Genomic DNA, 12,430 nt, shown 5'->3' on the forward strand with positions numbered 1-12,430 from the left:
CAAATTTGTCTTGCTAACGCCAAGTACGTAAGTTGTGGCTTTTTGTCAAGCAAGAGAGAGGAAAGAGTTATTGGAAGCAAGCCGCTTGCCATGGTAGTTTTACTCGGTTGCTGGTTGCCTTCAAGGCCAGAGGTTTAGTCCTCTCGATAGTTTCAAACGTATCGTAGTTTTAGCAGCTCGGCTTACTACAAGCCCACCAGCGGCCGAGCGGTAAAGTCGCTGAACACTGGTAGTTCGGTCCGAGGTTCGAATCCCGCGAACGGGCTGGCTGCATGGGCGTTTTCGTGGTTTTCCCCATGTGTAACGTGTATACGAGCCAGTTTCCCTTAGAAAGTCCTCCACGAAGGCATCCCTCCTGTTAGGCAGATAGCCCTCGAGGCTTTGCCATAATAACACACACACACACACGGCTTTGTTAAATAAAGGCCAATCTTAATGCTAGGCACTTGTATATTAATTCAAAGTTAGTTTTAGTTAGAGTTTTAGTTAGTAGTTTTATATTATTACGTTCAGACCACAAGTGGTTGGTCTCTGTGCTCCGAAGTTCCGTAAATACCTGTAAAGATAGAAAAAAAAAAGGGTTTCGTATACTCTTCCTGTGTGTATTGTCTACTTCACAATTTATTGAACATAGTTTGAGTAAGCTCCCTGTTCCGAGTCAGGACAGTTCATGTTTCCCAAGCAAGTCAAGAGGAATACAAGTCCTGATACAGGAACCGGGCTAAAATGTCGCCAAATAGTCGGCAAAACAGTTGTTAGCTTGGCGATATCTCACCAAGTTAGCGAGATACCACTTACTCAATGTTAAGTGCACTTTCTCTTAAAACTTGTCTTGCGCTACATTACACAGAAAAATACAATTTTGCTTACAATTATACTAAAAGTACCTATCTAAGTACAAAATTTGCAACAGTACTTTTGTAGAAGCATTTGTAGTAATCCTGAAGTTGAAGAATTTTTAATTCAACATGTAAGAAAATACCAAAAAGTGAGCGCAAAGTTTAAAAGAAATGTAAGTTTAACTAAGTCATAATAATTTTAAATGGCGCTGTATTTTATGAATAACTTACACATAGCATATATATCCATAATATTGCTTTCATAATATTCATTCTCAAAACTCACATAAATTTGTTTCTGAAATCTTGATTTAACTTATTCTCATAACTAACTAAACCACAAAATAAAAAAAGCGAAATTTGATTCGTTTAATTTAATGCGATATCTAATACGAGCATTAATCAGAGACATGCATAAGGCCTTACTGGCATGTATTCTACGAATATACTAAAAATAGATTTTTATTTAATATTTCTATAATGCAAATTATTTTGTGACTAACATCAAATGCGTTATTTGTGATATTTAAGTGCAAAAAGAATTGTTTGCAAATGTAGAAATTTATGAAAATTTGCTGTCGATGGGTTGCTGTTTACATGCATTTAAAAAATATTGTGAAAAAAATTAACTACATTTACATATGTAAATAATTTTAGTCAAATTATACGCAAAATTATAGTATATTTTATATAATGTAACATGAAATGCCTCAAGAGGCAAAGTTCTGCCGGAAAAATGAGATTACAAGGGCAAGTCTATTTAACAACAGAGGTAAATGCCTATCTCGCTAAATTGCCGAGATATCATTAAACTGGAGACTGTTTGGGCGACTACTTTTTGTCCCAAAATTCGCAAGAAAACGTCAAAAGTCACCAAACTTGATGAGAAATTGGCGACATTTTTGTCTCGTCCCTGTGTGTCTGTTCCGTATTATCTTTGTCTATTCCCCAAGTGTAAATCATACTGTAATTGAATAAATGTAATTGATTACGTTATGTAACTTCAACCGTATTCGGCGCGTATATGTAACTTAAATTGTTTATGTCTCCCAGTGATTTCGAGAAATGGAAGGTACGAGTGATTTCTCGTCGGGCGGGGGAAACTATATAAGACCAGAGAGAGCATTAGTTATCAGTTTCTATTACGTTGTGTACTTTTGCGGAACTTTTATGTAACCTATATAACCAGTACTTTAGAGTAAAGTTAAGTGTTTCTTTCGTGAAAAATATATTTTACCAAGCGATCATCGGTTCTGTGCGCATTCAATCCATTACGAACGCACACGCAACATTATATTACTTAAAAGATCAAAATTTTGGAGTCAAATCTTTGAGACTGAAATGAAATGATATCCTCCCTCGTGCCTCGGTTTAAAATCAAAAATGATTATTTTTAAACAAAATGTAAAATGCAATTCATTTTCAAATTCAAAAAAAAAAAAAAAAAAAATTTCTATAAAATAATGCTATATCCTTTGACTTTCCAGTAAAAGCGAACCTCGATAGGTATAGGCACAAACGCTTTTTATTGAAATACAAATGCAGAACACCTAAAAACACTAGGGAGAGGATAATGCACACAAGTAAGAAATCAGACACCAGTTCAAATAATGTAATAAATCTGATCCTATAATTCAAATAATTAATTCCACAACCAGACTGCAATAAATTACCCAGCTCGTTTTGAAAGATCTATGTTTTCCTAATAAGACAGACTGGTAAGGATCTCATGCGAGGACATGATAAATCAATAAATTAAGCATAAGCAAAAATTTAGATTTAAAACACATTTATAAATCCCTAATTAACATAAGCTTTAATAGCTGGGGTAACTGGATCCAGTTCCCTACAATATTTTCTTTTAAACATAATCACATTTCAAATTGTTAAAAATACATTTTCTTTTACATCATTTTATACTTTTAAATACCTTAAACTGTTTATCTTTTAATCATTACAACATTTATATTGAACTCATTATGTCACTAAAATTTCTCATTTTAAAACCTTCAGTCTTCATAAACTTAGACAACTTAAACATAGAAATTTCTAATTCTCTCATTAACATTTAAAATTATTTAAGCACTTTCAATTTTTATATCGACCACAAAAATTTGAATTCCTTTTAGACCAATTAGAGTTAGGCACACTGCAATTATCCTCACTTAAAATACACTCTGGTAAAAAGTTATAAACGAAAGACGACTCATGGTGAGGAGAATACAGTCCATGTTTTCCTTCACGCGGTTAAGAGCCAAAGCGCAAGTAAACACCATTCAAGGTCAGCTAGTTCCGCGTGGCAAGTTCTCTAAGGTGTTTTAAAATTCTGATAATGAATTTTGAGAAGAATACCCTGAATCTTACTTCCAAAATTTGTTTCATGGCCTAAAAAAAAAAACGGACTTAACAGCAAAATTTCTTTGCGGCTAGCTTGACTTTTACCAGGGAATCAAAAAATAGGCCCAAAACCCGCTTACGCCGTCAAGCCCGCAACGTACGAATTCACCTCCTCCTTTTTATTTATATGGGCTAACCAGCGACCAAGCGGTAAAGTCGCTGAACACTGGTAGTTCGGTCCGAGGTTCGAATCCCGCGAACGGGCTGGCTGCATGGGTGTTTTCGTGGTTTTCCCCATGTGTAACGTGTATACGAGCTAGTTTCCCTTAGAAAGTCCTCCACGAAGGCATCTCTTCCCTTAGGCAGATAGCCCTAGTGTGCTTTGCCGTAATTAAATACACCACACACCACCTTTTTATTTATTTATTTATATTTTTTCAATGATTGAAAGAATGCGAAGAAACACTCCTGCCTCTCTTGCAACAGCTTTTAAAACCACGGCTTCTCTAAAATTAGGATCGCATCCAAATTCAAATTGTTTGGTCAATGATAAAGAAAATGATACTGTTCATTATTACAAGAAGAAAATTTTGGTTTTGATAATGCATGTGTATATATTTCAAACGATGCACTACCCATAAATAAAAGCAATCAATAAACACTTGTTTCTTTCCCTTCTTTTCAACATCTTTCACGAAGCAACTCTTATTGCTTATATTACGTAATGACAAATAACAATATCTTCAGCCTAGAAACAAGTGTTAGTTGTTTCCTTTGGAGGCAATGAGAGGAAGAGAGAACTGCGTTTTTTCAACCATTCATAAACAATCTATGTATATTTCAAGGTATTGGATATTCTCCTACCAAATCATGCGTTGAAATCATTCTAGAAATATGGAGCTGACAACCTGAAGTAATACTATTTTTCTTCTTTTGATAGGAGATGAAGTGGAAGAAAACGAATTATCGGTGAGCATTCATAACACTATGCTTTACAAAATATTTGCTTCGTTATAAAATTCACCTAGTGTTCATAAAAAATGAACGATCTCGCATTTTTATTATTGTTCACCCATTGTTATTTTCAGATTGTTTTTTTTCTTCCGTGAGAATATTTGCTTACATAATTTATCACTGCTACATATTTACATCACGCAAAAATACAGGAGTATCTGATATAGTCTATAATAATAAAAGCAAGTGTAAGTCTGTCTGTCTGTCTGTCTGTCTGACCGAGCTCTCCAGCCAAATCTATGGCACGCAGGGACCTGGAATTTTTTATACGGAAGCACAAAGGGGCTGGCCACCAGACCTCGAAGCCCGATTTTCGATTTTTGAATTAGAAAAATTTAAAAAAAATTATTTATAATTAATTAATCACGGTTTTTTTAACTCACTGATATTATTATTTGTTTTCAAATAACGTTCGATTGTAACAATTGATTTCTTTATTCTAGCGTAAGTTTGCTGTTTTGACGATACATTAAATCGATTAATTACAATTCATTTCTTTTTTGTAGCTTTAGTTTGCTGTTTTCATGACACATTAATTTCTTTTTTTTTTTAAACTTTTTGTTTCTTAATTAATATTATCGTGGTTTTTTGACTCACTGATCGTGTTGCTATTATTTATTTTCAAATAACGTTCGATTATAACAATTGATTTCTTTATTGTAGCGTTTTCTTCAGTTTTTGTAATCATTCTTCTGTTGGTTGCTTAACTTTTGCTTTTCAGATTTTAGAAGAAATATGCCGCAGCCACCTCGAAAAAAGAAATGTTTGGAAAATAAAAATCGACAAGAGAGCGATACCCTCGCCAGTTCTTGAAAGAGACGCAGACGGGACAAGACGGATATCCACTGTATCGTCGTAGAAGCCCTGCAGATGGAGGTTTTACAGCAAGCATCAATCTACGAGGATCAGAAGTTTCGGTGGACAATGCCTGGATTGTTCCTTACTGTCCACTACTATCCAAAATTTTTAACGCACATATCAACGTTGAGTACTGCAATTCTGTCAAGTCCATAAAGTATGTATGCAAGTATGTCAATAAAGGATCCGACATGGCTGTATTTGATGTCACCAGTGGAGCCAATGAACTGAATGAAATTCATCAATATGAGATGGGAAGATACATTAGCAGCAATGAAGCAGTGTGGAGAATACTCAACTTTCCAATCCACGAACGTCATCCCACAGTCGTTCATCTAAGCGTCCACCTTGAAAATGGCCAGAGAGTGTACTTCACTGAAGAAAATGCTGCTGAACGGGTCCAGGCACCCCAGGAAACAACGCTCACATCTTTCTTCAAGCTGTGCACCCAAGATAACTTTGCTCGCAATTTACTTTACAACCAAATTCCAAAGTACTACACATGGAACAGCAGGAACAAGAGTTGGAACCGCCGTAAACAAGGACAAATTGTTCCAGAAGAAACAGGAATCCGGTCTACTGATGCTCTTGGCCGTGTCTACACCGTCCATCCCAACAACTCCGAATGCTTCCACCTTCGCCTATTACTACATGAAGTTAGAGGCCCAACATCATTCACGGATTTGAGAACCGTTCAAGGAAGAGTCTGCAACACTTTCAAAGAGGCCTGCCAACTTCAAGGACTTCTGGAGAATGACGAACACTGGAACACGGCGTTAGAAGAAGCAGCTGCATCTCGATCACCCAAGATGATGCGTAATCTGTTTGCTGTAATGCTTCAAACGTGCTCCATGTCGGGCCCTGAACAGTTATGGATGAACCACAGGGAGAACCTGTCTGAAGACATACTGCATCAAGCAAGGATCCAGCAGCAGAATATGGACCTGGACTACAGTGACGACATCTTTAACAGAGCCCTAATCTACATTGAGAACAAGATAATATCTCTAGGAGGATTGAACCTGAAAAGCTTTGGACTTCCCCAACCTAACAGAAACAGCGATTCTGCCATTTCCAGTGAAGTAATTAGAGAACGAAGTTATAACATGGATGTGCTCGCAGCTTATATACAGGAGAATGAGCCTAAATTGGTCCAAGATCAAAAAGAAGCCTTTGACAAGATTACTAGAGCAGTTTTTGATAGGCAAAGGGGTATATTCTTTTTGGATGCGCCAGGCGGAACCGGGAAGACGTTTCTTATCAACCTTATTTTGGCAAAGGTGCGGCACAGAAATGAGATTGCCCTGGCTGTCGCTTCATCCGGCATTGCTGCTACACTCTTGACAGGTGGTAGGACTGCTCACTCGGCGTTCAAGTTACCCTTAAATCTGACAAGCACAGAGACTCCAACGTGTAACATCCCAAGGAATTCAGGAAAGGCAAAGGTTCGACAGGATTGCAAGCTCATCGTTTGGGACGAGTGTACCATGTCCCACAAAGCCGCATTCGAAGCATTAGATGTCACCATGAAAGACCTCAGACGGAACAATGACAGAATGGGAGGCGTCGTAATGGTTTTGGCAGGCGATTTTCGACAGACGCTACCAGTTATTCCGCGTGGAACGAGGGCAGATGAAATGCAGGTCTGCATAAAATCTTCTTACATGTGGAATGGCATTCAAACACTTGGATTATCGACTAACATGCGAGTTCATCTCAACGGTGATCCCTCTGCCCAAAAGTTTGCAGATAATCTACTGAAACTAGGAAATGGAGCCCTTACTTCAGAAAATGAAGATGGATATGTAGCGATGCAAGGCATTGGAAGGATTGTGACTACTGAAGAAGAACTGAAAGAGGCTGTGTTTCCGAATGTGATTCACCACTTCACTGATCACGCATGGCTGTGCGAAAGAGCAATTCTTGCCCCAACAAACGAAGCCGTCAGTGTTATCAACAAGGCACTTTTACAGAACTTACCCGGAACTCTTCATATTTACAAATCTATAGACACGACATGCAATATTGACGAGGCTGTCAACTATACGACAGAGTTTCTCAACAAATTAGAGCCACCTGGAGTACCCTCCCACATATTGGACTTGAAGGTTGGAGCACCGATAATTCTCCTCAGGAATCTGGATCCGCCTGCACTTTGCAATGGAACAAGACTTTCTATCAAGAAACTGATGCCAAATATTATAGAAGCCACCATCATGACCGGACATGCTGCAGGCGAAGATGTGTTTATTTCAAGAATTCCTATAATCCCTTCCGATCTCCAGTTTCAGTTTAAGCGTCTAAAATTCCCTGTTCGTTTGAGTTTCGCGATGAGCATTAATAAGGCACAAGGACAATCTCTCAAAGTTGTAGGGCTCGACCTCCGTAAGCCGTGTTTCTCCCATGGTCAACTGTACGTGGGTTGTTCAAGAGTTGGTAATGCCGATAATCTACACATCTTAGCTCCGAATGGAAGAACATTAAATATAGTTTATCCCGAGGCTCTCTAACGAAAAGGACAATCTAACGAAAAATTATTGCCACTCTCCACTCTCCCAAACTAACTCTGACTATCATGCTTTAAATAGTGATGTTATTGTTTAGTGCTCTCTTGAGAGCATGAGCAATAATCCGAATGGTGCTGCCGTACCAACAGACATTAATCGGTCAGGGGCCCTTGCGACCCCAGCTCGAGCTCCACAAACATACACAAACACTCTCCTCTTCTAATTCATTGTCATCTAAATTTAACTTACACTTAAATTAAAAATTTAATTGGTTCTTAACTCCAAATTTCCTGTAAGCAGGATGTTTTATTTCATCCATGTTTTCGTTACTTTTTATTTTTTCTGTACTGTACTCTCTATCTTTCCCTTTCAACTCTTTCCTATCTTTGATTTTGAATTTTTTATGTTTACTTTTCTTTATACTTCAGACCAATGATTATAACCACATGACTACGGTTTCCTAGCATGTGCTAATATGAGGTCTGTTCTCATTTAAACTAATTTTTTAACAGATGGCTCATGGTTAGGATATATTGTTCCTTTTTATCGACGAGGAATGTTGTGTGTGTGGGGGGGGAAGAGAGAGAGACAGTCTACATGTCCTACACTACTATTCCTGCGCTATTCACTTATCTGCATTTTCTAAATGCACGGGCAACGCCGGGCGGGTACAGCTAGTATATAATAAAAATTTGAGGAATGGTTAAAATGTTTAGCACGAAGCAACTGAAAATTTTCTCAAAGTAATTTGAAGCATATATTATGTAAAATTCTGCTGCAAATTGTACAAAACTTTGTAACTATAATAGATGGGAATTTAAATGCTATCGATTAGAAATGAGTCATATGTTTATCTAGTAGATTAAAATAGCTAATGTTCTGCACACAAAGAACTTAAAAGGTATTACGGCTTCAGTAAAATACGATTAGAGAAACTCCTAAACGTATTTACTGCATTTTCATTTTCCCATAAGAAAAATTTTGCTTCAGTTTATTTTAATATATATCTTTACTTTTCTTATTATTATTAAATAAAACAGGGGTTTAAATTGTAAATGTTACCATGACTCCATTAATAATGATTTTCGTTTCATTTTTCAAGTTAAAAAATTAAACTCTGTTTTGCTTAACTCATTTAAATCCTATTCTAATTTATCTTTATTGACGAATTTAGAAAGGTGTCTCAATTCAGAATTTAGACGAACGTTCGCCCGATTTTTATGTATCAATACCAGACTAAGTGACTACAATATAAATAACACAACAAAAGGTTTATTTTGACTTCTGGACAAAGTAGAAAATTAATATCTAGAAAATCTTTCTTTTGCTTCTTAAGGGAATGACATACACCAATAAAGCACATATTTTACAACTGAAGAACTTAATTTTAATCTTAACTCTAGACTATGCTACGTGCACGACTACTACTAACGAAATTTTCAAAGTAAAAAAATCTGATGTGTACACCACATGACTTCTTTGTACGGAGTATTAATTTATACGCATTTTTTCTTGCATTTCGTTTAAACTTATTGAATTAAATCTACTTCGCCGACAGCGCATAAACCACAATAGAATAAATGCAGTCTTTAAAATTCGCTGTATTTGTTTACCATACCGACACCTAACAGAATTATATTTCGTTCATATTATATAGCTCAGAATGCACAAAATTTATATCATTTAAAGAATTATCTAATCGTTGCCACATGTTCTATTCAAATACTATAATAAAGATAGAACGATGTATAAAAGAAATTAAGAAAAAAAAAAAAAAAAGCAACAGTTTTTCACAGACGGATTGAGTATTTTACATTTAATTAATTCAGTTCTCACTTCGCGACAAGGCAAAAATACATAGAAACTCAAAATATCTGTATTAAAAATTACGAAGTAAATCTTAAACTCTTATTTCGTCGAAAAAATTCCAGAAAGGATTAAGCATGATTTAATTCGCAATAATAAATGAAGACGTTATCTTTGTTGTTGCGAAGTTAAGTTTCTCTAGATTGGCAACAAATCCACCATCCTGCTGTTTCAAATGGAAATAAGTAATGGCCGCCATCAAAAAACTTATTAGGCTTAGCGGCACTTAAACAACTTTTAAATTGTTGATAATTCTAAAACTTTTGCATACAGATTTACTAAATGCATAACAACCTTAACCGGAAGCTAAGAACAACATAATTCAATCATTTTAAAGCAAAAAATATACAATTTACAAACATATAAGAGTAAAGAAATTGAGATCACTGAGTCGGGTAACATAGTGGATATATGTATAAATATATTTATATACGTTTGGCGCAGCCGATTGCAACCAAAATACGAGGTGCACATCTACATGTTATAGTAGTCCTATATACAAAATTTCAACGTTCTGAGGCTACTTGTTTTTGAGTTATGAGAGATACGTACGTACATACGTTCGTACAGACGCCACGAAACGTTCTCTTCATATTTCATTTTAAAGCAGTTTTATAATTTTTTTGGAGGAGAAGAGTCTTTTTTTCTGTCCTTATGTACATATATCACCCAAAACCATCGTTAAATTGCATTCGAAAGCGGTCAAAAGGGATATTTTCGTTGAAATATGATGCCTGAAACTTTTCGCGATTACAATACTTCCTTTTTACTTCGTACAAGGAAGTAAAAATCCCTCCAACAGGTCGCAACAGTGCCTACACTGGACATTTAAAAATTATCTTAATTGCATAATAATCTAAGTAAGACGAAACAGTAAGATTAGGTTTTAACATAAGATAACTAGAATTTAAGTTCTTAACTGGAATTTAAGGTAGAAAAAAACTTTATTACAAAACCGCGTTTACTTTCAAATAAAAAGGACAATTAGTTTTACCCTAAATATAGTGACCCCTGAACCGTTGAGGCTCTCCATACAGAAAAGGAATTGTGATTCATATTCAGATAGTATTTCAAGTGAAATTAGTCATATATAATAGTGTCAAGTACAGTCATATGCAATTATTTTAGCTTCGCAGCAACATTTCGTTTCATTTTCGTAAATTAAATAGTAAATCTGAAACAAGTTACTGTAAAATAAATAAAAAAAATTAAAAAATAAAAACGTTAAAGAAACTACAATTTTTTTTTAACCAAGACCTCGAAACATGATATTTTGAAATAAAAACCTTATACTTACATAGAACACAGTGTCGCAGTTTTAATGGCATCATTTGCGAAGTAAATGATTCGGCGAATCGTTCCAACGTTAACATTCTCCCTCTCTCCTAAGTGCTGCCCGCATTTCGAACTGGAAGAATGTTACTTTGAAAAGTTGCTGTGCTATAATTAAGGATCAAAAAGTAATTTGTGACACTCAAAGAAAGAACACTCTGCGGAAAAATTAAAACTCTCCTTCGCATCCGCAGTTTTATATACTTCCTCTTTCCTGAAAATATTTCTTTTTATTTCGATATGTCATTAAACTCAAGATAGAACAGCATTAAAATTTTACGCTTACATATGAATTTTTGGGCAAAGGCGAGCTGTAATAATTAGCATCCAGAGAGCAAAGAGCCAGTAAAGAATTGCTCATAATTTAGGAGAACCCTTAAATTGGATACGTTCTGTCTAGGGATTTAAAAATTAAGTGACTGTAGATGAATGCCATTAGCTTAATACTTTGATATGCCACAGATAACTTAACGCATTTTTATGAAACTGAAGAGTGTGAGGTATGTGAAAAATTACAAAGTTATTTTGATACGAATCATAAGCGACCTGCAAAGTAGAATAGCTTTATGAAGTACTTTAAATAACTTTCCATAAAGGAATTTTTAATGTTTTAAAAGAAATATTCTATCTAAATTCTGGCATGGTGTTGTATAAGTATCTTCATACCTTCTGCGAAAGGTGGCATTAATTCAGTTTCAAATTTCAAACATTTCGGGGTTCTGGACACAAATTTATTTTAAATATTTGCTGTAATATTATCTTCAGTTTTTCACATCGAAGTTGAGATTCTACCAGGCAAGGAAAGATAATAATGAAACTATATGCTATTCAAACCTCCGTGTCTAAAATCCTAAATTATATTATCACAGAGTATATTCTATGATGTGATATTTGTAAGTATTTAACAGAGTTTTACGTATTATATTTTACTACAATAATGAATTAAATAATGTCTATTTTACAGAACTTCTGAGATAACTATTTACCTATAACTTACATTCATTTAAAATTTGAATTCATTAAAATTAATTCATTACATTACATTTGAACATTTGAATTCAAATAAGAACTTCCGTACTTTAAAATGATAAAGGATGACAAATTTGTTATGAAAGATTTTCATAACAATCTTTAAAACAAAAAATAGAAATATTCAAATAAGCCATTTAATATTACAAATTTCATTCGGATTTCCAGTTAATATTTTCTGACGCTATTACAACTTTGATTTTTCCAAAAGCTCTCTGGCTTCAACGGCCGACCGGTAAACTCAATGAATATTGTTAGTTCGTCTTGGTGCCTGCCGAAAACGTTGCAGAGAAAGCGAAAACGTCGTCGTGCAAAACATCCTATTATAAAAGAAAGCAAGGAGAAAGCATTGCATTTCTAAAACATCGTGGTACAGAACATCGTCATCGAAAACAAAGAGGTTAAAAAAGTTCGCAGTTTAAAAATATCGCAGTTTAAAAATATCGTTTAAAAATAGCGCCGCGTATATGTTTTCAGGCTTTAAAATTTCGGATATTCGCATAATGATTCGTGAGCGCACCAGGAAATGAGGAATATTTTTACTTTTATATTTTTAAAGTAAGAAATAAATTTTTGGTTAAAAGATAAACAGGAAATTTAACCCCTCAAAGATTTAAAATAAACAGAAAAATAATGTTCTAGGTACAG

The sequence above is a fragment of the Stegodyphus dumicola genome, chromosome 4 (assembly GCF_044657685.1).
Source record: "Stegodyphus dumicola isolate Sdum_Otavi_A_Nest chromosome 4, ASM4465768v1".
Taxonomy (NCBI): Eukaryota; Metazoa; Arthropoda; class Arachnida; order Araneae; family Eresidae; genus Stegodyphus; species Stegodyphus dumicola.